This window comes from Protopterus annectens, chromosome 15.part0 (genome assembly GCF_019279795.1).
Source record: "Protopterus annectens isolate FY-2018-M chromosome 15.part0, PAN1.0, whole genome shotgun sequence".
Taxonomy (NCBI): Eukaryota; Metazoa; Chordata; order Ceratodontiformes; family Protopteridae; genus Protopterus; species Protopterus annectens.
Window position 1 is genome coordinate 618,545,012 of NC_056749.1, and position 24,682 is coordinate 618,569,693.

The following is a 24,682-nucleotide window of genomic DNA, read 5'->3' on the forward strand; positions in this document are numbered from 1 at the left end:
AAAAAAAAAAATATATATATATATATATATCATGTCTGATTCCCTAAATGCAGGAACATTAAAAATCACATCCAATATATTAACCTAGTAACATGACAATATCTGTATGTACATATACACGTATACCTTACTCTATTGTCCGCCATAACTTCCATATTGTTAACTTTCATATTAATTTGACATAATTTGGACTTCAATATAATTAAATGCATACCTCATAGAGGAGTGTATAAATAAGTGAGTGTGAAAATAGTGAAAATTCTATGACTAGTTTGTCTGGACCATTAATATCAAATCCTATAAACAACATTTACAAATACCCAAATCGAACCCCTATCAAGAAGTTCACAATAAGCTATACTGGGTGTTTGTAGTTATTTAATGGTCCGTTCCCCAAGAGAGCACAACACCACCACTACAAACCATCAAAGATTGGAAGTAGTATTCTCCCCACTCATTAATCATTTCACTACCAATCCTATCTCTTAAGTGCCTTAAGTTTCAAAATACACTTAATAGACACAACTTCATTGAGGCCAGGAAAGATATATGATGTGGTGCGAATCTGCCAAAATACTTCCTGTTCCTCAAGCTGTAGCTGCCAAGGGCCACCCCTAATTTGTGGTTGCACTTGTTGGATTACAGTAAACATAAATGAATGGTCAGAAAACTGGTTGACATGTTTCGCAAGAGCATTATTCATGTCAAGGATGTCAATAGCATGTATATGCTCATATATCCTTTTCTTAAACGCCCTGTCAGTCTTACCAATGTAAAACGCAGGGCATTGCTTGCAAAATGCCACGTAAACAACTCCCTTTGAGTTGCAATTAAATCTGCCATTAATCCTGTACTCTATACCAGCCATAGATATCTTTGACCCCACAAAAGTGTGTTTACAATATGGGCAATAACCACACCTGTTCATTCCCCTTTTCACCTTATTAGACATGGGGGTAGATCTCTCTAAAAGGTTCTTTAAATTTTGTCCTCTCCTGTATGTGAACCTAGGCTCTTCCCCAATGCTTTTTATAACTTCACGATCTTCTTTTAATATCTCCCAATTTTTAACAAAGATGTTTTTGATAGCTTTGAAATCCATACAATAAGTGAAAAGAAAGGGGATGATGTTCTTCATCTCACATTGCTGCAGTCCTTACACTTGGGTAGTCCGCTGTCCTCGGTCGGCCCGAATATCAAAGTATTAGGCTGACGTCGGTCAAGGCGCATAAGACTGACATCAGGACGTCAGGGTACAAATGCGCATGACCGACGTCACATCCTCAGTCTTTTTTGCCGCATGGTCCGATGCAGAAGCAGCGTTGCAAGTGCCGTTCAGCGTTCTGAAATTTTTTGAATTCGGAGTTTCAGACCGAGTCAAAGTTGGCTAAGTACCCCGTTGGGGAATATTTAAGTTTTTTCTTGCCTCAGTGGTTTACCGGATGTCAGAAAAAGTGAATAACTGTATTTCTTGTGGGAAACATATACCGCATAGAGATTATCATACTTTGTGTATTCCTTGTTTGGGGCCTGAGCACGACGTTGTTGGGTGTTGCTTTTGTGCTAGGTTCAATAAGCGCACTATTAAGCGAAGGTTAGATTGTGCCAGGTTGGTCTTCGGGAAGCGGTGCAATTATAATATGCCGTCGGATACTCCGCCCGCTTCTTCGAAGAAGCGCAAAGACAAAGCAGCTAAGCCCAGGCAAGAAGAGTCGTCCGTACCGGACGCCGGTTCTCTAGAGGTGTCGGTGGAACCGGGGGTTCCGCCGGAGGTTTCTATAGAGTCCCAGGGAGAGACTTTGTTATTGCAGGATGTGGCCTCTCAGGAGGCAGGTCAGGCTGAAGGGGCTTCTCAGGTTACTGTACTCCCCTCCCTTCCTAGGGTGGTTAGGCCTTCTCCTTCTGTTTCCAAGGCTTCTCCCAGAGGCAGGCTAGGTTTAGCTTCTGTTGGTGTCACTCCTAGTTCATCAGGGTCTGTGCCCAAGAAGCACATGCTTAAAATGGCAGAAGATTTAATTACTTTGATTAGAGGTTCTTTACCCCCTCCTGATAAAAGGCCTAGGGTGGAACCAGAGTTGGGGAGTTTTGAGCAGGCTTCAGATGTTTCAGAGTCTTCGGCTGAAGACTTGCAGGAGTATTCTCCTTATTCTGATTCTGATGTGGATGATTCTACTGATTTTTCTTTTTCAGAGACTCTTCATTCCATGAGGGAACATTTTAAGTGGGAAGGTCAGGACTTCTCTGATTCCAGGAAAAGGCTTAGGGAATTTTTGTCTTTACCCCAGCATATGCCTTTGGCTATTCCTCCTGTTCTGGATGTTGTGGAAGATGTGTTTGCAGAGGCTTCTCTTAATCCTGATTCTTTGCCTCCTGCTCCTGTTAAACCGGATAGGTATTACAGGGTGCCTGAAGCTCATAAATATCTTTTTAAGAGTCCTAGGGCGGATCCAGAAACTGTTAGTCAGGGGCCTAAGGGTGTCAAGGCTTCTGTTGTAAAAAATCTGGTTCCTCCAGATAAAGAGGCCAGGGCTCTGGATAGATGGGGAAAGAAAGTATATACTTCTTCCACCTTAGCTATGAGGGCTTTGAATTGCCAGTTTCACATGTTGAAATACCAAAACTATTTACTTTCTCAATTGAAGTCTAAGGTAGATGCTCTGGCGGAAGGTATTGAGTGTAAAGAATTACAAGATTTGGTACATGTTTCTGAACAGGTGGGTAAGCATTCTTTGCAATGTGGTTTTGATGCTGTACAGGCCTCGTCTAGGGTGGCTGCCACTGGGTCAGTACTTCGCAGGCACGCCTGGCTGAGGGATCAGAATTTATCTGACCATGTTAAGACAAGGATTTTGGATGCTCCTTTACAGTCTGATGTGTTGTTTGGTTCTCCTGTGGAGGCAGTCTTAAAGAAAATGGAAGACAAGGCTAAGTCTATGCAGACTGTTAAAGATTTTTTGCAGGTTCAGCCTCCGAAGTTTAGTAGGAATTGGCCTAACAAGGGGTGGACGTATCCTTCTTATGATTCCCAGTCTAGGGGTAGATCTAGACGTGGTAGGGGCAGAGCTCAGGGCTCTTTCAGGCCTAGAACAGGAGTTCACCTGCACAGTCTTCGGGTGAGGGCAGGGGTCAGTCCTTTTGTAAACAGGCCCAATGACCTACCTTTTCAGCTGCCAGAGCCTTCTCGTCTGGCAGCACCTTTGGGAGGAAGATTGGCACTTTTCAAGGAAAATTGGAGTTTAATTACCCAAGACAGATGGGTATTGGATATCATACACCAAGGTTACAAGTTTTATTTCCATACCTTGCCTCCTTTCAAAGGCATGCCAGACGTTCCTCCTCAGCAAAGAATAGAGGCTCACAAACAAATTTCTCTGCTACTTCAAATAGGGGCCATACAGCCGGTCCCTCTGCCAGAAGTGGGCCTAGGATTTTATTCTCGCCTGTTCCTAGTACCAAAGAAGGGGAACACGTGGAGACCAATTTTGGATTTATCTATCCTCAACACTTATCTGGACATTCCCAAGTTCAAAATGTTGACGTTACAACAGCTTTTACCTCTACTGGGCAAAGATCACTGGATGGTAACTCTGGATCTCAAGGAGGCTTACCTTCATGTTCCTATCAGACTAAGTTGCAGGAAGTATCTGCGTTTTCGGGCTGGGACTTCTCATTATCAGTTCTCTGCATTGCCCTTTGGCTTATCTACTGCGCCCAGAGTGTTCACGAAGGTTCTGGCTCCAGTGATAGCTTTCTTCAGGCTAAAAGGAATACAGATTTATCCTTATTTGGATGATTGCCTGATTCTGGCTCAAGGAAGGGACGAACTTCTTCATCATTTGCAATATGTGATAGCAGTGCTAAGATGCCTGGGGTATTCTGTGAATGAAATAAAGTCCAGTCTAGTACCCTCTCAGGACATGTGCTTTCTGGGTGTAAGACTGAATACAGCATCCCAGATGGCCTTTTTGACCCCGGACAAACAAAAGAATATTTCCCTTTACTTCCATCAATTGTCTCATCAGTCCAGGCTGACTGCATGGACAGTCCTTCAAGCCTTGGGGTTCATGGCATCTTGTATTCTGGTGCTTCCCAATGCCAAACTGCATATGAGGAAGCTACAATGGTATCTCAAAAATGTATGGACACAGCACTTCCAGGATATGGACACTGTCATTCAGATAATACCTTGCATTCAAAAGGAATTTTTGTGGTGGGCTCAGGAATGTCACCTAAACAAGGGACTCTGTGACCCGGCCAGAGGCGAGTCAGATTCTAATGACAGATGCCTCAGACAAAGCTTGGGGAGCTCATCTAAATGGAAAGTGGATACAAGACACGTGGCCTGCCAGACTACAACATCTACATATCAACTTGAAGGAGATGTTAGCAGTCCAATTTGCATTAATAGCTTTCAAGGATTTACTTCTTCCAGGGCAGGTGTTGATTCTAACAGACAACACAACTGTCATGTGGTACATCAACAAGCAAGGGGGAACACATTCTTATCCTCTATGCAGGCAAGCAATGATTTTGTGGGAGACTGCTCTCAGTTTACAGCTAAATCTTCAGGCAAGGTTTCTGCCGGGAGCACAGAACTCCTTAGCAGATGTGTAGAGCAGATGAATTATGGATCCCCACGAGTGGAAATTGGATCCTCATGTATTTCAGAAATTGACAGTGTCATGGGGAACTCCAGACATAGATCTGTTCACTTCTCCACTAAACTACCAGCTGCCAAAGTTTTGCACAAAAAGGTTTCATCCCACAGCCTGGAAAGTGGATGCTCTTTCTTTCAATTGGAGCAATCTTCATGTGTATGCCTTTCCACCTCTGCCTCTCCTCCCAAAGGTACTCCTAAAGGTCAGACAGGACAAGCCAAAGATGATTTTAATAGCTCCAGATTGGCCTTGACAGCATTGGTACCCATTACTGAGAAGTCTGGTACGGGAGCCTCCATGGCCTTTGCCTTCGATTCCACACCTGCTGTCTCAGGAGAACAGTCATTTACTCAATGTCAAACTTCACTCCCTTCACCTAACAGCCTGGCATATTCTGTTTTGAACCCTGGAGGGTCTCAACTTCCACAGCAAGTTTTGAATGTTATTTTGGAAGCCAGAAGGCCTAGTACAAGGAAAGTGTACGCAGATAAATGGAAGAGATTTTTATTTTGGAGTGCAGCAAAGGAATTTGATGTTTCTGGGCCTAATTTAAGTGTGGCTCTTCAATATCTTACTGAATTACTGGACAAAGGGTTGTCCTTCTCTTCTATTAAGGTTCATGCTGCAGCAATTTCTGCTCACTATAACTGTGACCCACCTTTGTTTTCTCATCCTTTGTTCAAGCAATTTCTTAGAGGGGCAAAGAATACAAGACCCCCACGTAGAGCTCCTACTCCTGCTTGGGATCTCAATTTTGTGTTGGAGAAACTCACTCTACAACCTTTTGAGCCTGCAGCTACTGCCGAGTTGAAATATTTATCATGGAAGACTGCTTTTTTGTTGGCCATTACCTCTGCAAGAAGGGTTTCTGAATTACAGGCCCTTATGGCGGTTGAGCCTTTCTTAATTTTCCATAAGGATAGGGTATCTTTGCGTACTAATCCTTCCTTTATGCCTAAAGTGGTTTCTAGTGTGGCTTTAAACCAAACTATTCATTTGCCTACTTTTTATGCAAATCCCCAAAATAAAGGGGAGAAGATTTTGCACACTTTAGATGTACACAGGCAGTTGCGATATTATTTGAGCAGAACTAAAGGGTTCAGGCAGTCTCAGCAGTTATTTGTTTCTTTTGCTTTGAGTTCTCAGGGCAAGCCTGTGTCAAAACAAACTATTTCTAAGTGGATTGGGTTTTGCATTGCTTTCTGTTATTCCCATCATGGTAAGGAGATTCCAGTTGGGATTAGGCCTCATTCCACTAGGGGTACTGCCACTTCGACAGCTTTTTTAAGGGGGGTGGCAACTAAAGATATTTTGGAGGCAGCTACTTGGAGTTCAGTGCATACTTTCTCTAAGCATTATCACCTTCCACTTTACTCTAAATCTAGGGCTGGTTTTGCCACTGCTATTTTACAGGGCATTTTGGCAGCTCCTGCTGCTTTATAATTTTGCCATCCTCCCTTACCTCTGCTTTGGGATTCTACCCAAGTGTAAGGACTGCAGCAATGTGAGATGAAGAACATAGTACAGTTTTGTACCTACCATAAATGTAGATGTTCGAAGATCCACATTGCTGCAGTCCAATTTACCCTCCCTCCTTCCCCTCTGTAGTTAGAGGCGGTTGTGTGGGTTGGGTTGTAAATATTGTATATATTGTACATATTATTAGTGCAAGGGTGGTTGGTTGGTTGTTTGTTGTCTTTTGGTTTTGACCTCTCTTTTTAGGGTCTTCTGACATCTGGGGCAAGAAAAGACTGAGGATGTGACGTCGGCCATGCGCATTTGTACCTTGACGTCCTGATGTCAGTCTTATGCGCCTTGACCGACGTCAGCCTAATACTTTGATATTCGGGCCGACCGAGGACAGTGGACTACCCAAGTGTAAGGACTGCAGCAATGTGGATCTTCGAACATCTACATTTATGGTAGGTACAAAACTGTACTTTACCACTCCCATATCCATTATTAGTATCCTTGGATTTTACTACCATTGTACCTTCTCTAAGAATAGGTTGAAAATGGCCACTTTCCCTTTTAATGATTACTTCTTGCCTGATTTTATCTACAAACGCATTTGGGTATCCCCTCAATAAGAACATTGAAAAAATGTTCTCGCATTCCTGCAAGAAGTCATCATGTTCAGAAACCATCCTGGCTGCTCGAACAAACTGGCCTTTCACTACACTTCTCTTCTGATGCACTGGATGAGAGCTGGTGAAGTGTAAGTAGGTGTTTGAAAATGTTGGTTTCCTAAAAATGGTTGATATTAATTTATTTGAACCCAAATCCTTACTTATTTTGACATCAAGAATTGTAATTTCATTATCATCACTAGAATACGTGAACTCAAGAAAATCAGTTGAGTTAGAAATATTCTCAATAAAATTCGGAATTAAGTGACCAAGACCATTCCAAAGAAAGAACATGTCGTCTTGGTACCTTGTGTACCAAGAGACGTTCTTTTGATATAATTCATTCTGAAACAGATGTTGGTGTTCCCATTGTGCCAGAACACTATTGGCAAAGGTACAGCCACAAGGGGAACCCATGGCAATGCCTGTTGTTTGAAGATAGTATTTGTCCTTAAACACAATATAATTATTAGTGAGGATGACATCAAGTAAGATTTCCACAAGATACATTTGCTCGTGTGAAGCTCCTTTACGGAGCATGAAATCCACGGTCCACTCAACTCCAACCTGATGTGGGATGACCGTGTATAAGTCCTTGATGTCAACCACCAAAAATATGTGTTTTGGATTAAATGGAATTTTTCCAATGGTCTCAAGAAAGCCCCAAGAATCCCTACAAATTTGTTCTTCCAACTTGAGCATAGGTTTTAAAATATTGTCAACTAATTTGGCACAAGCATATGTAATTGAACCCCTACCGTCCACTATTGGACGGAAAGGGGGATCCACGATGTCCTTGTGGATCTTAGGTGTGCCAAAAATGGCAGGGATCCTTGGGGCTAACATGGAGATATATTGTAGGGTGTCATTGTCAATGGTACCCTCCAGAAATAAATCCTGTAGTATCCCCTTGATCTTGCTATAAGCTCTATTCACCTCATTGATACTAGCTTCAACATAAGAGTCAGAATGTAAATATTCAATCATTTTGTTATCATAAGCATATTGATCCATAAAGATCAACCCACCCCCTTTGTCTGGTGCCATAACTCTGATGTTGCACTCATTTAACATTTGAATGAATGCGATTTCATCCTTGGTGGTGTTGTACCCTGATTTGTTTCCGACTCCTACGGTTGGCCTAATGCCCCTAACCATGGACCTCAAATCTAGTTCACATAGTTTCTCAAAAGTAGAGAGAATGCTAGATAACGGTGGATTAAAAACACTGGAAACTCTTAAGGAACTCAGGAGTGAGGGGGTATTCCCTAGTCTGCTTGCTAGGTTTAATTTCCGGACATATAGTTTTAAATCTATGATGGTTTTAACCAAATCACAATTCTTGTCCGGAATAAAAGACAACCCCTTAGCAAAAAATTCAACAACATTAGTGTCAATATTTAACACAGTGTAATTATAAATTTTGAAGTCTCTAGTTGAATTATAGAGGATGGAGGGCCCCTCAGGTTCACTTGGAGAACTAACGTCACCAACCCTTAGGGTATCTAGCGCCTCCGCTGATTGCCCCTTTTCCTCCTCTGATTGTACTGTCGATTGTTGTTTGCATTGTTGTTCGTTATTGCATTCTTGGAGTTGGCAGTCATGTGAAAATCCTGTTCAGTTTCCCCATGATGCGCCCCCTCTCTCCCTTGCTGGAAGTTAGAGCAGCCCTCATTTTGACTGCTCCCAATGTTGTTTTGGTTATTCCCAACATTATTGTTCCTTATTCTTTCACTCCTCCTGAGTGGCTGTTCATCACCTTCCGCACCAGAGCTGCAGCCTTGTTCAACTGTTGTGTTATGATCATTATTCTCCATAACCCCAGTGGTGTGTAACCTCCAAAGGGCAACTTGTCCTGAGGGTGGTGGGCGATATGCTTTATTATTCTTGTATTCCCCAACATCCCTTCCCATCTTACGTTTCTTATTGTTGAGCATCTTTGCTATTGAGGCTTCGATGCTAGATAAAATTCTAAGGTAATCATATTTGTACCTTAGAAAATCAACATGTTGAAGTAAAAAAGATTCCAATTTCGACAGTTCCTCTTGCAAAAATGTGATTTCCACTGTATAAAAATTTATTAAGGCATCCATAAATTCGAATGCCTGTCTGTCGAAAAGCCCAAACAATTCCTTGTGGAAAGCTGAATTGTTTATAAGGCCTGCTGGAAACCGCCATTGACGCAGGCCCTTGGGGACAATATGCTTATTTATACACTCGCGTAAATAAGATATTTCCAGCTGCAATTTCCTGCAGCGGAAAAGTTTTAAATCAAATTCATCCAACTTGTCCAAAAAGGAAAGTGAAACTGTATTGTTACTCACCCCTCCATTGTTTAAGTTGTTCAATGTGGAGTTATCCAACTGAAAAAAATCGCTCTTTGCCAGGACTGCCGCCAGGCTTGGAATGGTGGAACCATTATTATTGTTGCCCGTAATATGTGCGTTACCATTGATAAATCCATTACCCCGTACAGCTGGTTCAACAGGAGTGGTGGAAGCCCTCACTGCTCCATGTGTTGAAGCTCCCGTATTAAGTGTGCCTCCCGATTGTATTACTGGCCCATTTCCACTTCCTGGATTCACCTCCTGGTTAACCCCTTGGTTTTGCATATTAAAATGCACATTCATTCCTGTTTGCGAAGAAGTATTCCCTCCTGGTGGTATCGTGTTAATCCCTCCTGGTGGTATAGTGGTTTTTGTCGACCTTGCTTCATTCACTTGTTGAGTAAGATAGTCAACCTTTGCCATTAGAAGGTTAACTAGAACTGTCAGGTCACCCTGCGAGCTGTTACTAAGTGAAACACCTCCCACCTCATTATTTCCGTATGCTCCATTCAATCCTTCGAAAAGGTCATTCTGCGTGCTAGGAACTTGATCATCAGCAGAACGCTCCCTGTTCCGCTCTGCTTCCTCGTTGCTACCAGACATAACAAGGCAAACCAACTCAAGAGATAAAACCAGTGAAAAACACACAAGGTAGCAATAACGAGTGAAGTCAACGGACTGGACACCGTTCTGCAATACACAAAGATTTTATTGAGAGTAAGCGCTTTCGGTAGAGAGCAATCTCTCCACCTTCATCAGACAACCCCATATGCACAAACAATCAAGGGAGAGAGGGGGCGCATCATGGGGAAACCGAACAGGATTTTCACATGACTGCCAACTCCAAGAATGCAGTAACGAACAACAATGCAAACAACAATCGACAGTACAATCAGAGGAGGAAAAGGGGCAATCAGCGGAGGCGCTAGATACCCTAAGGGTTGGTGACGTTAGTTCTCCAAGTGAACCTGAGGGGCCCTCCATCCATCCGGAAATTAAACCTAGCAAGTAGACTAGGGAATACCCCCTCACTCCTGAGTTCCTTAAGAGTTTCCAGTGTTTTTAATCCACCGTTATCTAGCATTCTCTCTACCTTTGAGAAACTATGTGAACTAGATTTGAGGTCCATGGTTAGGGGCATTAGGCCAACTGTAGGAGTCGGAAACAAATCAGGGTACAACACCACCAAGGATGAAATCACATTCATTCAAATGTTTAAATGAGTGCAACATCAGAGTTATGGCACCAGACAAAGGGGGTGGGTTGATCTTTATGGATCAATATGCTTATGATAACAAAATGATTGAATATTTACATTCTGACTCTTATGTTGAAGCTAGTACCAATGAGGTGAATAGAGCTTATAGGGGATACTACAGGATTTATTTCTGGAGGGTACCATTGACAATGACACCCTACAATATATCTCCATGTTAGCCCCAAGGATCCCTGCCATTTTTGGCACACCTAAGATCCACAAGGACATCGTGGATCCCCCTTTCCGTCCAATAGTGGACGGTAGGGGTTCAATTACATATGCTTGTGCCAAATTAGTTGACAATATTTTAAAACCTATGCTCAAGTTGGAAGAACAAATTTGTAGGGATTCTTGGGGCTTTCTTGAGACCATTGGAAAAATTCCATTTAATCCAAAACACATATTTTTGGTGGTTGACATCAAGGACTTATACACGGTCATCCCACATCAGGTTGGAGTTGAGTGGACCGTGGATTTCATGCTCCATAAAGGAGCTTCACACGAGCAAATGTATCTTGTGGAAATCTTACTTGATGTCATCCTCACTAATAATTATATTGTGTTTAAGGACAAATACTATCTTCAAACAACAGGCATTGCCATGGGTAGCCCTTGTGGCTGTACCTTTGCCAATAGTGTTCTGGCACAATGGGAACACCAACATCTGTTTCAGAATGAATTATATCAAAAGAACGTCTCTTGGTACACAAGGTACCAAGACGACATGTTCTTTCTTTGGAATGGTCTTGGTCACTTAATTCCGAATTTTATTGAAAATATTTCTAACTCAACTGATTTTCTTGAGTTCACGTATTCTAGTGATGATAATGAAATTACATTTCTTGATGTCAAAATAAGTAAGGATTTGGGTTCAAATAAATTAATATCAACCATTTTTAGGAAACCAACATTTTCAAACACCTACTTACACTTCACCAGCTCTCATCCAGTGCATCAGAAGAGAAGTGTAGTGAAAGGCCAGTTTGTTCGAGCAGCCAGGATGGTTTCTGAACATGATGACTTCTTGCAGGAATGCGAGAACATTTTTTCAATGTTCTTATTGAGGGGATACCCAAATGCGTTTGTAGATAAAATCAGGCAAGAAGTAATCATTAAAAGGGAAAGTGGCCATTTTCAACCTATTCTTAGAGAAGGTACAATGGTAGTAAAATCCAAGGATACTAATAATGGATATGGGAGTGGTAACATCCCCTTTCTTTTCACTTATTGTATGGATTTCAAAGCTATCAAAAACATCTTTGTTAAAAATTGGGAGATATTAAAAGAAGATCGTGAACTTATAAAAAGCATTGGGGAAGAGCCTAGGTTCACATACAGGAGAGGACAAAATTTAAAGAACCTTTTAAAGAGATCTACCCCCATGTCTAATAAGGTGAAAAGGGGAATGAACAGGTGTGGTTGTTGCCCATATTGTAAACACACTTTTGTGGGGTCAAAGATATCTATGGCTGGTATAGAGTACAGGATTAATGGCAGATTTAATTGCAACTCAAAGGGAGTTGTTTATGTGGCATTTTGCAAGCAATGCCCTGCGTTTTACATTGGTAAGACTGACAGGGCGTTTAAGAAAAGGATATATGAGCATATACATGCTATTGACATCCTTGACATGAATAATGCTCTTGCGAAACATGTCAACCAGTTTTCTGACCATTCATTTATGTTTACTGTAATCCAACAAGTGCAACCACAAATTAGGGGTGGCCCTTGGCAGCTACAGCTTGAGGAACAGGAAGTATTTTGCCAGATTTGCACCACATCATATATCTTTCCTGGCCTCAATGAAGTTGTGTCTATTAAGTGTATTTTGAAACTTAAGGCACTTAAGAGATAGGATTGGTAGTGAAATGATTAATGAGTGGGGAGAATACTACTTCCAACCTTTGATGGTTTGTAGTGGTGGTGTTGTGCTCTCTTGGGGAACGGACCATTAAATAACTACAAACACCCAGTGTAGCTTATTGTGAACTTCTTGATAGGGGTTCGATTTGGGTATTTGTAAATGTTGTTTATAGGATTTGATATTAATGGTCCAGACAAACTAGTCATAGAATTTTCACTATTTTCACACTCACTTATTTATACACTCCTCTATGAGGTATGCATTTAATTATATTGAAGTCCAAATTATGTCAAATTAATATGAAAGTTAACAATATGGAAGTTATGGCGGACAATAGAGTAAGGTATACGTGTATATGTACATACAGATATTGTCATGTTACTAGGTTAATATATTGGATGTGATTTTTAATGTTCCTGCATTTAGGGAATCAGACATGATATATATATATATATATATATATATATATATATATATATATATATATTTTTTTTTTTTTTTAAACTTGGGGGGGGTGATGTTTTTTACATTTATTGGATAAACCTTTTCAAATGGATTTAAAGGTTTTAAAGAGTTTTAAATATTTCCAAATAATTACATATTTGAAATATATACTAATTATGTAAACATTTAAATCCCTTCTGATTCCTTTATACAAACATATATATATATATATATATATATATATATATATATATATATATATATATATATATATATATATATTCAAATACACACACATGTATCAAAAACAAATTTATATACAAATTTAAGAAGTAATTTAAGCTCAATATTCAATTTTAATAAATCATTGAGATATAATAATTTTATTAAACCTCTTTAAAGTTTACACACACTAAACAACTGAGTTCAATCTACAAGTGAATTGTTTTGCGTTCTTCTGCGTGTTTTTTTAAAGTTTTAAAGTTTAAAGCTTTTTGGTTATGATGCTTATGTAAATGTAATGTTAATGTAAGGTTAAAATAATTCAATTTAATACGTTTGATTGAATTGTTCAATACTGTGGCTTTTTTGCCGGATTTCCTGGATTGTATAACTGACGTTTTGAAAAAATGTTGCAATACAGTCATCTTTGATTATTTTAATTAAGTAATGAATCAATTAAGTGTGATGATGATATAAGGTGATTGTTTGTGCATATGGGGTTGTCTGATGAAGGTGGAGAGATTGCTCTCTACCGAAAGCGCTTACTCTCAATAAAATCTTTGTGTATTGCAGAACGGTGTCCAGTCCGTTGACTTCACTCGTTATTGCTACCTTGTGTGTTTATAGTGTAAACATGTTCCCTCACTCTCTCTCTTAAGATTCTTATAGTTTTTCCTATATAGAAACTAGTATATTTCGTACATTTAACTAAGTATATAAGATCTCTAGACCTACAATCAGCATAGTGTGCAAAGGTATATGTTCTATTACTATCAGGATGTATAAATGCATTGCAACCTTGTATATACGAGCATTGATTACAAGTTCTACAGGGGTATGTCCCCTGTCTTTTTGACACTATTCTGTTGACCTTTCTTTGTTCATAACAAAGTAGTCATTTTAGAGACTTACTATTACGATATCCATACTTAGGTTCAGAACCAACTGTAGATCGAATTTCATCATTAGTTGTTAGTATACTCCAATTTCTATTAATACTATTACATATACTCTTGTTATTATTTGAGTATTGTATATTCAACCTGACTTGTGTATTATTTAACTTGGTATTTCCCATAGCTAATACTGCTTCTGTTTCATCAATATTATTTTCTCTAAAATAAGGTCTTCCTTTCTTTTCCGTATTATCTTTAAATCATTAATGACTACACTTTCCTTATTGGAATATCCTCTCATAATAAATTCTTCTTTCAGATTATCTAAAGTTAATTGACATTTATTATCATCACTAGTTAATTTGTATATTCTCCGTCCTTGATTAATAACCATATTTTGATATACATGTGTAGGATGCATACTGGTGCGATGAAGCAAACAGTTTTTTCTACACTTCTTCCTATACAATGATGTTGAGATCATGTTTTCTTCCATGGTTATTAGTACATCAAGAAATTCTATAGTATCTCTTGGCCATTTGCCCTCAAATCTCAAAAATGTAGTAGTTTTGTTTAAATATTGTAAAAACTGACTTAAATCTGACTCCGTCCCTTCCCATAGGAAAAAGACATCATCCAGAAACCATATCGATTGATTAATTCTATGCAGCTCAATAAGATTATTTGTAATATGCATAGTAATTTATAGAACCTGTTAATGTGTAACATTATTGATCCTGACCTTTATAAATATTTTTTGGTTGAACTACTAACAGTTCCAACATTCAGAGGGCTCCCAAAAGTCCATAAAAATCATCAAAATCCCAAAATGAGACCGATTGTCTCTAGTAGAGGGTGGTTGACAAAACCATTCTCTATTTATGTTGAAAAGCAACTCAAAGGGATAGTTCAAACTACAAATACTATAATTAGAGATACTTAAGATTTTTTGGAAACACTTTTCATATGTATGAACAATAGTGATGAGTCATCTGAAATATGGTTAGTAACCTTAGATGTGAAGTCATTGTTCACTTCAATACCCAACATAGAAGGAATGGATTATTTGAGACAATTGCTACATATAAGAAATGTTAACAAAGATGGCATGTTAAAATACATGCTATTGCTTGAATTAATCTTCGAAAATAATGCTTTTGTGTATGCTGATAATTATTTATTTACAGACCAAAGGCGTAGCAATGGGAACACCATGTGCTAGCTCATATGCCAATCTGGTCATGGCCCAATGGGAAAAGACATACATTATCGATACGAACCATGCTAGAAACATCAAATATTATAAAAGGTTTGTGGATGAGGTCTTTTTCCTATGGGAAGGGACAGAGTCAGGTTTAAATCAGTTTTTACAATATTTAAGCAAAACTACTACATTTTTGAGATTTGAGGGCAAATGGGCAAGAGATACTGTAGAATTTCTTGATGTACTAATAACCATGGAAGAAAACATGATCTCAACGTCATTGTATAGGAAGAAGTGTAGAAAAAACTGTTTGCTTCATCGCACCAGTATGCATCCTACACATGTATATCAAAATATGGTTATTAATCAAGGATGGAGAATATCCAAATTAACTAGTGATGATAATAAATGTCAATTAACTTTAGATACTCTGAAAGAAGAATGTAATATGAGAGGATATTCCAATAAAGAAAGTGGAGTCATTAATGATTTAAAGATAATAGACAGGGAAAAGAAAGGAAGACCTTATTTTAGAGAAAATAATATTGATGAAACAGAAGCAGTATTAGCTATGGGAAATACCAAGTTAAATAATACACAAGTCAGGTTGAATATACAATACTCAAATAATAACAGGAGTATATGTAATATTATTAATAGAAATTAGAGTATACTAACAACTAATGATGAAATTCGATCTATAGTTGGTTCTAAACCTAAGTATGGATATCGTACTAATAAATCTCTAAAACGACTACTTTGTTATGAACAAGGAAAGGTCAACAGAATAGTGTCAAAAAGACAGGGGACATACCCCTGTAGAACTTGTAATCAATGCTAGTATATACAAGGTTGCAATGTATTTATACATCCTGACAGTAATAGAACATATCCCTTTACACACTATGCTGATTGTAGGTCTAGAGATCTTATATACTTAGCTAAATGTACTAGTTTCTACATAGGAAAAACTAATAGAACCTTGAGAGAGAGAGAGTGTGGGAACATGTTTACGCTATAAACCGTAAGGATGAAACTAATGCATTAGTGAAACATGTTTTAAATCATGGTTTGAATCATAAGTTTAACTTCATGGTTGTTGAGTTGATTGAGAGAAACAAGAGATTAGGTAATATAAAGAACTATACAGAAAAACAAGAAACAAAAAGGATAATAAGATAGAGGTAGTGGTATAAATGACAGAATTTCGATTAGGCCATTCCTCAAAGATAGACCATTGAAACATTATATATAGATAGATTGTAGTTTATTTATGTACTTTTAAGTAATCATCAAATGTATTGTTATATGTTTATATTTAATTGTATTTTTATATGTTTTGATGTGTGTTTATTCATATACACTTTGTGCATTTATGCTCATGTATATATGATTTGATTTATGTTTATGAATGTAAGCCTAAAGACAATGCTTTTAAATGTCTTTTAGATGTTTAGACTTTTTCTATATATACATATACAGATATATTTGTAAAAATATTTTTATTCTATTGGTGGCCCTTATGATTATTAATCAAACTGAGTCATGTATATTGTATTCATATAGGTTAGAGAGTTTATTAATTGGGCATAAAATTTATGTATGAGTATTTTTCTTTAATATAGTTATATTCATATATTTTATCCGATGAGTTTCTAGATATGTAATTAATAGCAAGTTTGCATTTGAACAGTTTTGGGAGTGAATGAATATCACAGTAGATAATTGTTTCAGAATGTATTCTTTTTTATGTATTTTTATATACATTTTAGAAACAAAGTAGACTTTGAACTATTTAACATTCACAGTGAATTTCAATTGAAAGGTTTGTTTTTGTTACCATCTAGTGGGCAACAATAGTATTTACTGAGATTTTAAAAGGGGTTCTGAAGCCTTTTTGGTGCCTTTTTTCATTTAAATACACTCTGAAAATTGTCATTAGCTATATGTCTGAAGAAGGGTTTGGTTAAAACCCGAAAGCACTTACTACTCTATCTAATAAAAGAACTACAATTTTTAACTTTTATTCTGAGTCTTGGTGGTACTTTGGTGACCTGAAAAAGAGGAAAGAATAACAACATTACCCCAAAACAAAAAATATCAGTATTACAACACACCATGAAATTGACCCCTTTCAAAAAATTAATTTACACTCAAATCATGATAAATAATAATGCCTACCACACACCTGTCCTCCTAAACAAATCTGATCCTTCGTACTTCCCATATTATCCCTTCTATTCCTCAATGCTAGCACCCTACATGTCCTTTGGAGCTGCAAAAATGTTTAAAAGTTGTGATGTTCATTAAAAACTAAAGGAGAGAAAAAAAGGTTACACCAAGGCAACTCTCTCTCATGGGAAACAGCAAGCTGTACATAATCGCAGATAATTTCACCTGCATAAATAAACATATCATAACAACACTATGTGCTTTGCTAAAATTTTATAAAGCAAAAAAATGGTTGGACAGATCTAAAATTTCATGGGAAGACTTCACATGTTTAACAAAGAAATATATATTAGCAAATAAATTAATTACAAAAAGTAAAAAAAAAACTCATTTACTTCCAGCAGTATTGGCAAACATAACATAACATAAAAACTACAAAATATTAAAGTAATTAAAAGGCATTCATGTAAATACACAGAAAACGTTTACAAATCAACCCTAAGTTACATAAACCCTATCTTGCATTTAAACCTGAAGTGGTTAAATAACAATCCAAGATGACACCTGAATTGTAAATATTGTACTTAGTTATTGCTGTGTAGTTAATATGTATTAAGGCTTCGGTAAATTAACTGTAAGCTCTGACAAGGGTATATAGCAATCCATGTGTTTCTATACTATAATAGTAAGTTTTAGTTTTTGTAACATAAGCAATGAAGTTAGCAATTATTGTACCCTGTCGAGCAACATATTATTAATCTGTTATTTTATTGGTCAAACTGTTATCTTCTGTGGTTGTTCTCTTATATGACCTTTGTAAACATTTTCATTCTTCCTCTTTTTATCTGTACAAAGTGAAAACAAAAATCTTATTTGGAAAAAAAAAAGGGGTCATTGTACTCTGTGATTAGTATAATAAGTGCTGAATAAAAGGGAAAAAGCAACATCTTTAGATCTAGATGATATAACCTCAACCATTAGTTGTGCTAAGTAGAAAGATTTTCTGACTACTGCAGACATATGACGATTGAATGAGAGGAAGCTGTCAGCCTGGGTCCCTGACTACCTGTTTGAATATTATTAATACTATATGTTGAGGTCAGGAGTTATTTGCCAAATAAAATCATACTGTACTTTCTGTGTTTAATTTGAACCCATTTTTAGTACACAAAGTATTAAGGTTGCAGATATCTGGGGTTGGGGGTTAGTCTTGACAGTAATTTGCAGCTTGCTGTCATCTGCAAACTTAGTTAACCAGAGGTCCTGGTTCTAACTTTAAAAGCAGAGATCCCAGTAGAGAGTCCTGCCAGACTCCAATGGTTACCATCACACTTTCAAGTGGCACACTTGCCACACAAATGATGTGATTTCTGTTGCTTAACCAGTGTGCCACCCATCTTGTCATTTAAGGGTCCATATTTAAAGTATGTCGTTTACTTATAATACCTGCCTTTGGAATGCTGTCAAATGCTTTGGCTAAGATGAGATAGACTGTGTGAACATCATGACCAACGTCAATGTTCTATGTGACCTTCTCAAAGAGGTTAGTTAAATTTAATAGGCAGTATTTCCCTTTGATGAAGCAGAATTGCCACAAACTAGCCTAAAGAGATTTTTGATATAATTTATGAGATCCGTTAAGATATATTCCATAGCCTTACAGAACAGGCTGATATGTCTAATGGGTCTGTGATTTGTGGTATCCATGGCTGGACCACCCTTGCACAAAGGAGCATCATTATAACGGTTTGCCTCAATTCAGGAACAAATCCTTTGGCTAAGTTTATGTTAGACAATCTGAGAAGAGGTTTAGTAAGAGCATTTTTGGCACTAATTATTAAACATCAGAGCATGCTTCAGGTCCCATGGAAGAAGTACTTTTTAGTCTTTGAAAACACCTACAAGCCACTCCTCAGTAGTAATAGTACAGTATAAGGGATTCTGTGATATGTGGAGTTTGAATAATGTTTTAGGGGTGAAATTTGCACTAAACTTGTTTATTAGCATATTGGTAATGTATATTGAGTAAAAGTGGCTTGTCTCATTTAACACAAGTTCTGAGGTTTGCTGGGTATTGTAACTTAGTTTAATGAAGGTAAAAAAAAGATTTGTAATCCTCTCTACTTTCAGAACATAGCCTAAGTTCATAGATTGCTGTACTAGTCCCAGTATTATTTTTTAGTTCCCTGGTAATATTTTTTTCTACTGTCCTTATTGAGAGTGGTTTTGGATCCACTGTATAATGTAACGATTTTTGTCATAAAATGTATTTATGGGGTCTATATTACTTACTCAAAGGTACAAAATGTTGAGTACCCTTTCATCGATGCATAAGTGTCGAACATCCTTTTCGGTGAATGGCCTCATCATTCATTTCTTTCCAATGGAAAGAAATTGGTTGGCTGCTGTTTTAAATCTGCCCTTTTCCCCACTGTAGTGCAATCTTGGCGGGAGTTGTTGTATTTAGTTAGGGGGTCGTGGGGGCAACCCCCCCACTTCATAGTGTCTGTTAAATTGTGTCGTGCATAGTTGGCCTACAGATTTCTTTCCCTTGGAAAGAAATCAATGATGTGGCCGTTCACAGAAGAGGACATTTGACACTTATGTGTTGATGAAAGGGTACTTGAAATTTTGTACCTTCGACTTTATAATATAGACCCATATTTATGTTGGTGGACACTAGGGTGGTTTGCTTTTGAATTTTACATTGTATTTTGCCTTGGTGGGCAGTGGCTGAGATGGCCGAGGCTGCTTAATCTAAACATTTGTCTGTGTGTGTCACCTGTAAAGATCAAACACAATATAGCTTACAAAAAGCAGTTACAAAATAAAATCTAGACCAAGTAATAACATGAGTAATAGCATTAATGCATCTTGTCTTTCACTCAATAAACAGAACAAAATGAAAGACACATGCAGCTAGCAGATTGCGAGTACCATAAAAAGCTGCTTGATTATGAAAGCACAGTGAATTCCATAATGCAAAAATAAATTCAGGCCTCTCACAAGCAAAAGGACATTGAAACATTTCAGACTGAGAAAGTCCTCTCAGTATGGATAGGAAGACACTAATCATGTATAACACAACACAGGTTGGTCACGACTACTTCAAAGTGAATAGTCAGCTGTAAGTGCTTAAAAACTCTGTCCAAATTAAAGCAAGTCAAGTAACATCAACGACAGATTATGAAAACCAACACATATTTCATCTCCAGATCTATAAATAATCCAATGAGATAGACAACTAACAAAGGGTAAAATGATATGAACAGGTGGCAAACTGTTAATTGTTATAGAAATATTAAAAACAGTGCTTTCTTGCAGATGGTAGCATTTCCAAACTGTATTACAGTACCAAAAGTAAATTGACCAAAGGATCAGAACAGGAAGAAGTCAAAACTCATCACAAAGAAAAACATTTACAAGCTTTATATTGCCATCTGAGATCAACATGCATTTAAATGATGCAGTTCTCAGAGCTGGAGGGAAATACTGGTTATTCTTCCAAAGTAGAAGAGATGTCTATCTATCTCTGTTGACCTGAGACATCTCTGAACATATTGATGCATGGAAATCTGTATCTGTCTATCTATGTATCCATCCATCCATCTGTCAAAAATGTAAGCACCTTTAATGATTCAAAACTGTATGTGATTTTGGCTCCACAGAAGCATTAAGATGAATAAGAAAGAACAGGACTGAGCAGCAATCAATTGCACTGATGCACTCAAACTATAAATGTTGATATATACCTTTACTGACCAACTGGTCATATTTGATTAAGAAAACAAAGTAGTATGCAGATGTTTCCAAAAGATACATCTACTCTGCTTTTATTTGCTGTGATGTCCCTATATAACAAATCTTGTCACAGAAGGATTGGCTTATAGTAATTCAGGTTTCAAGAACAGAACTTGTATATTTAATGAGCATGATTCATATCTAGTAATGTATTCCAGCTGTACCTTTAGTGTATTTTTTCTTTACACTTAAATGGTCCTGTTAGACTGTATCACTTTCATTAAAACATAGGAACTTTTTTTATAAAGAAAAAACAGTGAGCTTACTACTGCTAACAGTATTTTCAGTGGAATGGACATTTGACTTTAACATGTATAGCATCTTATTGTGGAGCATTAATAAGTATTTCTGAAGACTTCATTGGTCTGATGTCCTTAAAACAAGTACAAGAACAATTTACTTTACTGTTTTATCTACAGCCATGGTAGATGGCTTTGGTGGTCAGTATGCAGGGACCTTTGCACTGTACCATTGCATCTACAGACATGGTGAGTGGCTTTGGTGACCAGTATGAGGGGACCTTTGCACTGTACCATTGCATCTGCAGACATGGTAGGTGGCTTTGGTGGTCAGTATGCAGGGACCTTTGCACTGTACCATTACATCTACAGAAATGGTGAGTGACTTTGGTGACCAGTATGAGGGGACCTTTGCACTGTACCATTGCATCTACAGACATGGTAGGTGGCTTTGGTGACCAGTATGAGGGGACCTTTGCACTGTACCATTGCATCTACAGACATAGTAGGTGGTTTTGGTGACCAGTATGAGGGGACCTTTGCACTGTACCATTGCATCTACAGACATGGTAGGTGGCTTTGGTGACCAGTATGAGGGGACCTTTGCACTGTACCATTGCATCTACAGACATGGTAGGTGGCTTTGGTGACCAGTATGAGGGGACCTTTGCACTGTACCATTGCATCTACAGACATGGTAGGTGGCTTTGGTGACCAGTATGAGGGGACCTTTGCACTGTACCATTGCATCTACAGACATAGTAGGTGGTTTTGGTGACCAGTATGAGGGGACCTTTGCACTGTACCATTGCATCTACAGACATAGTAGGTGGCTTTGGTGACCAGTATGAGGGGACCTTTGCACTGTACCATTGCATCTACAGACATGGTGAGTGGCTTTGGTGACCAGTATGAGGGGACCTTTGCACTGTACCATTGCATCTACAGACATAGTAGGTGGCTTTGGTGACCAGTATGAGGGGACCTTTGCACTGTACCATTGCATCTACAGACATAGTAGGTGGCTTTGGTGACCAGCATGAAGGGACCTTTGCACTGTACCATTGCATCTACAGACATGGTAGGTGGCTTTGGTGACCAGTATGAGGGGACCTTTGCACTGTACCATTGCATCTACAGACATGGTAGGTGGTTTTGGTGACCAGTATGAGGGGACCTTTGCATTGTACCATTGCATCTACAGACATAGTAGGTGGTTTTGGTGACCAGTATGAGGGGATCTTTGCGCTGCTCAATGAATGTGGCATCCTTTTTATGTTCATAGACTAGGACCTTTGCGCTGCTCAATGAATGTGGCATCCTTTTTATGTTCATAGACTAGGACCTTTGCGCTGCTCAATGAATGTGGCATCCTTTTATGTTCATAGACTAGGACCTTTGCGCTGCTCAATGAATGTGGCATCCTTTTTATGTTCATAGACTAGGACCTTTGCGCTGCTCAATGAATGTGGCATCCTTTTTATGTTCATAGACTAGGACCTTTGCGCTGCTCAATGAATGTGGCATCCTTTTTATGTTCATAGACTAGGACCTTTGCGCTGCTCAATGAATGTGGCATCCTTTTTATGTTCATAGACTAGGACCTTTGCGCTGCTCAATGAATGTGGCATCCTTTTATGTTCATAGACTAGGACCTTTGCGCTGCTCAATGAATGTGGCATCCTTTTTATGTTCATAGACTAGGACCTTTGCGCTGCTCAATGAATGTGGCATCCTTTTTATGTTCATAGACTAGGACCTTTGCGCTGCTCAATGAATGTGGCATCCTTTTATGTTCATAGACTAGGACCTTTGCGCTGCTCAATGAATGTGGCATCCTTTTATGTTCATAGACTAGGACCTTTGCGCTGCTCAATGAATGTGGCATCCTTTTATGTTCATAGACTAGGACCTTTGCTGCTCAATGAATGTGGCATCCTTTTATGTTCATAGACTAGGACCTTTGCGCTGCTCAATGAATGTGGCATCCTTTTTATGTTCATAGACTAGGACCTTTGCGCTGCTCAATGAATGTGGCATCCTTTTATGTTCATAGACTAGGACCTTTGCGCTGCTCAATGAATGTGGCATCCTTTTTATGTTCATAGACTAGGACCTTTAAGCTGCTCAATGAATGTGGCATCCTTTTTATGTTCATAGACTAGGACCTTTGCGCTGCTCAATGAATGTGGCATCCTTTTATGTTCATAGACTAGGACCTTTGCGCTGCTCAATGAATGTGGCATCCTTTTATGTTCATAGACTAGGACCTTTAGCTGCTCAATGAATGTGGCATCCTTTTATGTTCATAGACTAGGACCTTGCGCTGCTCAATGAATGTGGCATCCTTTTTATGTTCATAGACTAGGACCTTTGCGCTGCTCAATGAATGTGGCATCCTTTTTATGTTCATAGACTAGGACCTTTGCGCTGCTCAATGAATGTGGCATCCTTTTTATGTTCATAGACTAGGACCTTTGCGCTGCTCAATGAATGTGGCATCCTTTTATGTTCATAGACTAGGACCTTTGCTGCTCAATGAATGTGGCATCCTTTTTATGTTCATAGACTAGGACCTTTGCGCTGCTCAATGAATGTGGCATCCTTTTATGTTCATAGACTAGGACCTTTGCGCTGCTCAATGAATGTGGCATCCTTTTTATGTTCATAGACTAGGACCTTTGCGCTGCTCAATGAATGTGGCATCCTTTTATGTTCATAGACTAGGACCTTTGCGCTGCTCAATGAATGTGGCATCCTTTTATGTTCATAGACTAGGACCTTTGCGCTGCTCAATGAATGTGGCATCCTTTTTATGTTCATAGACTAGGACCTTTGCGCTGCTCAATGAATGTGGCATCCTTTTTATGTTCATAGACTAGGACCTTTGCGCTGCTCAATGAATGTGGCATCCTTTTATGTTCATAGACTAGGACCTTTGCGCTGCTCAATGAATGTGGCATCCTTTTTATGTTCATAGACTAGGACCTTTGCGCTGCTCAATGAATGTGGCATCCTTTTATGTTCATAGACTAGGACCTTTGCGCTGCTCAATGAATGTGGCATCCTTTTTATGTTCATAGACTAGGACCTTTGCGCTGCTCAATGAATGTGGCATCCTTTTTATGTTCATAGACTAGGACCTTTGCGCTGCTCAATGAATGTGGCATCCTTTTTATGTTCATAGACTAGGACCTTTGCGCTGCTCAATGAATGTGGCATCCTTTTATGTTCCTAGACTAGGACCTTTGCTGCTCAATGAATGTGGCATCCTTTTATGTTCATAGACTAGGACCTTTGCGCTGCTCAATGAATGTGGCATCCTTTTTATGTTCATAGACTAGGACCTTTGCGCTGCTCAATGAATGTGGCATCCTTTTTATGTTCATAGACTAGGACCTTTGCGCTGCTCAATGAATGTGGCATCCTTTTTATGTTCATAGACTAGGACCTTTGCGCTGCTCAATG